Source organism: Heterodontus francisci, unplaced genomic scaffold, assembly GCF_036365525.1.
Source record: "Heterodontus francisci isolate sHetFra1 unplaced genomic scaffold, sHetFra1.hap1 HAP1_SCAFFOLD_51_2, whole genome shotgun sequence".
NCBI classification, from domain to species: domain Eukaryota; kingdom Metazoa; phylum Chordata; class Chondrichthyes; order Heterodontiformes; family Heterodontidae; genus Heterodontus; species Heterodontus francisci.
The window spans coordinates 4,120,929-4,123,336 of NW_027141369.1; the positions used below are offsets into that span (position 1 = coordinate 4,120,929).

Sequence of the window (2,408 nt, forward strand, 5' to 3'; positions counted from 1 at the left end):
TTTTATTACAGAGAGTGGGGAAAGGGCTGGGTGGAGGGGAGTCACCAGGGATCCTGGATTTACTCCAAATCATTTCCATGTGGAATCTGCAGGCGGGGCCGGGACAGGGATCATTTGATCAGGGGATCAGCTCTTTCCTGAGAGATGTGGGTGGCTCTGAGAAGAGCCTTTGTGTTCAGATGTTTACAAGTTTCCCGCGCTTTCACTTCTTTCCAGACCCTGCTTTCTGAGACTTCGCTGCTTTCGGCTTGACCTTGCTCTTCCATGTCTGCACTTTCTTCAGCGCCTTTCCGCCCGCCGCACTCTTGCCTTTTTTGACCTTCTTCGCAGGAGACTTTTTCTGAAGCACTGCTTTCTTCACCGCCTTATTTGGCGTTGCCGCCGCCTTGCTGCTCGTTTTCTTGGCTGTTACTTTCTTTGTTGTCACTTTCTTGTCTGCTGGTTTCTTCACTAAAGATTTCTTGTCTGCTGGTTTCTTCACTGAAGATTTCTTGTCTGCTGGTTTCTTCACTAAAGATTTCTTGGCTGCTGGTTTCTTCACCTTCTTTCCCACTTTTCCCTGGGTTTTTCTTCTTGCTGATTTTGAAGGAGCCGGAGGCGCCCTGTCCCTTGCTCTGCACCAGGGAGCCTTTGTTCACATTCCTCTTGATACTTTGCTTGATCTGGGTCTTGAGCTTCTCCTGAGCGGTGGCAGACCTGCAAGGAATCAACTACCAGCTAGCATATAAAGCGAGACCAAGGCTCAGGGCCTTCCGTTACCTGGAGGGGAGTCGGAGAGGCAGCGGATCCTGTGAGGAACCACAATCCAGGAAGGATGAGAAGGTCATTGTCAGGGTACAGAGGAGATTAAGTTAAAGATTTACCAGTTTATAAGCAAGCGCAGAGCCAAGGAACGGTGCTGGGGCAGATCAAATAATAGGAAGCTGTGATCAGTTGGAAGGCAAGAGTGATTAAATGACAGAAGAGATGATGGTGCAAGGCAAAAGTCAGGGAAAGAATAAGTAACATTTTGTAAGCACATATACCAGGAGTGGAGTTTGAACCCACACAGACACATGTCTAGTGGATTTTAAGTCCAACGCCTTAACCACTCGGCCATCCTGGTGCATTAACCCACCACTGAAAATGAAACTTAATGTGATCCGGGTGCCATCTGGCCTTTTCCAATATAAAGTTATGACTCCTCTCCCATGCTAAATTGGACCCTTCATTATTTATCAACCTCAATCGGATCACCCCTCAGTCTAGGTTTCTCTAAGGTGTAGGGTCCAACTCTTTTAGTCTAACTTGATAACCAAGATGTCTTATACTGGGAATTCGTCGAATGTCTCTCCTCTGTACCCTTTCCAAAGCCTCAATATCACCCATCATGTGAGGAGACCAAGACTGGATACAATATTCCAAGTGAGTCCTGACCAAGGTTTCATAAAAGGACAAATTCGGGACATCTCAGATACTGAAGGAGTCCGTGTCCAGAAGCAGCAAGACCTGGACAACATTCAGACTTGGGCTGCTAAGTGGCAATTAACATTCACACCACATAAGTACCAGGCAATGACCATCTCCAACAAGAGAGAATGTAACCATCTCCCTTTGACGATCAACAGCATTACCATCGCTGAATCCCCCCACCATCAACATCCTGGGGGTTACCATTGACAAAAGCTTAACTGGACCATTCATATACATACTCTGGCTACAAGAGTAAATCAGATAGTGGGAATTCTGTGATGAGTAACTCAGCTCAAGGCACGTGGTGAAATGCTCATTAGGAGAGCTGGAGAAATGAACTGGTCAGGTGGGCAGAAAAGTGGCAAATGGAACTCAACTTGGAGAAGTGTGAGGTGATGCCTTTGGTGAGGTCAAACACAGCAAAGGAATGCACAATTAATGGGTGAATGCTGAGAGGTGTAGAGGAAGTGAGGGACCTTGAAGTGAATGTCCACAAATCCCTGAAAGTAGCAGGACAGGTTGATAAGTTGGTTGAGAAGGCTTATGGAATCCTTTCCTTTATTAGCCGATGTATAGAATATAAGAGCAGGGAGGTTATGCTGGAACTGTATCAATCATTCGTTAGGCCACAACTTGAGTTCTGTGTGCAGTTCTGGTCACCTCATTCCAGAAAGGATGGAATTGCACTAGAGAGGTTACAGAGGAGATTTACGAGGATGTTGCCAGGACTGGAAAAATGCAGCTATGAGGAAAGATTGGATAGACTGGGGTTGTTCTCCTTGGAATAGAAGAGGCTGAGGGGAGATTTGATTGAAATGTACAAAATTGTGAGGGGTCTGGATAGAATGGATGGGAAGGGTCTATTTACCTTAGTAGGGAGGTCAGTGACTAGGGGGCATAGATTTAAAGTGATGTGTTGAACAATTAGAGGGGAGATGAGGAAAGGTTTTTTCCCC

The 2,408-nt window shown here is 46.2% G+C and overlaps 1 non-coding gene across 1 annotated transcript; it reads right to left on the minus strand.

Moving 5' to 3' along the window:
• Positions 1-1,022: 1,022 nt before the first annotated feature.
• trnal-uaa (transfer RNA leucine (anticodon UAA)) lies at positions 1,023-1,105 on the minus strand. Its single transcript has one exon. It is a non-coding gene; the product is annotated as a tRNA-Leu (tRNA).
• Positions 1,106-2,408: the final 1,303 nt, after the last annotated feature.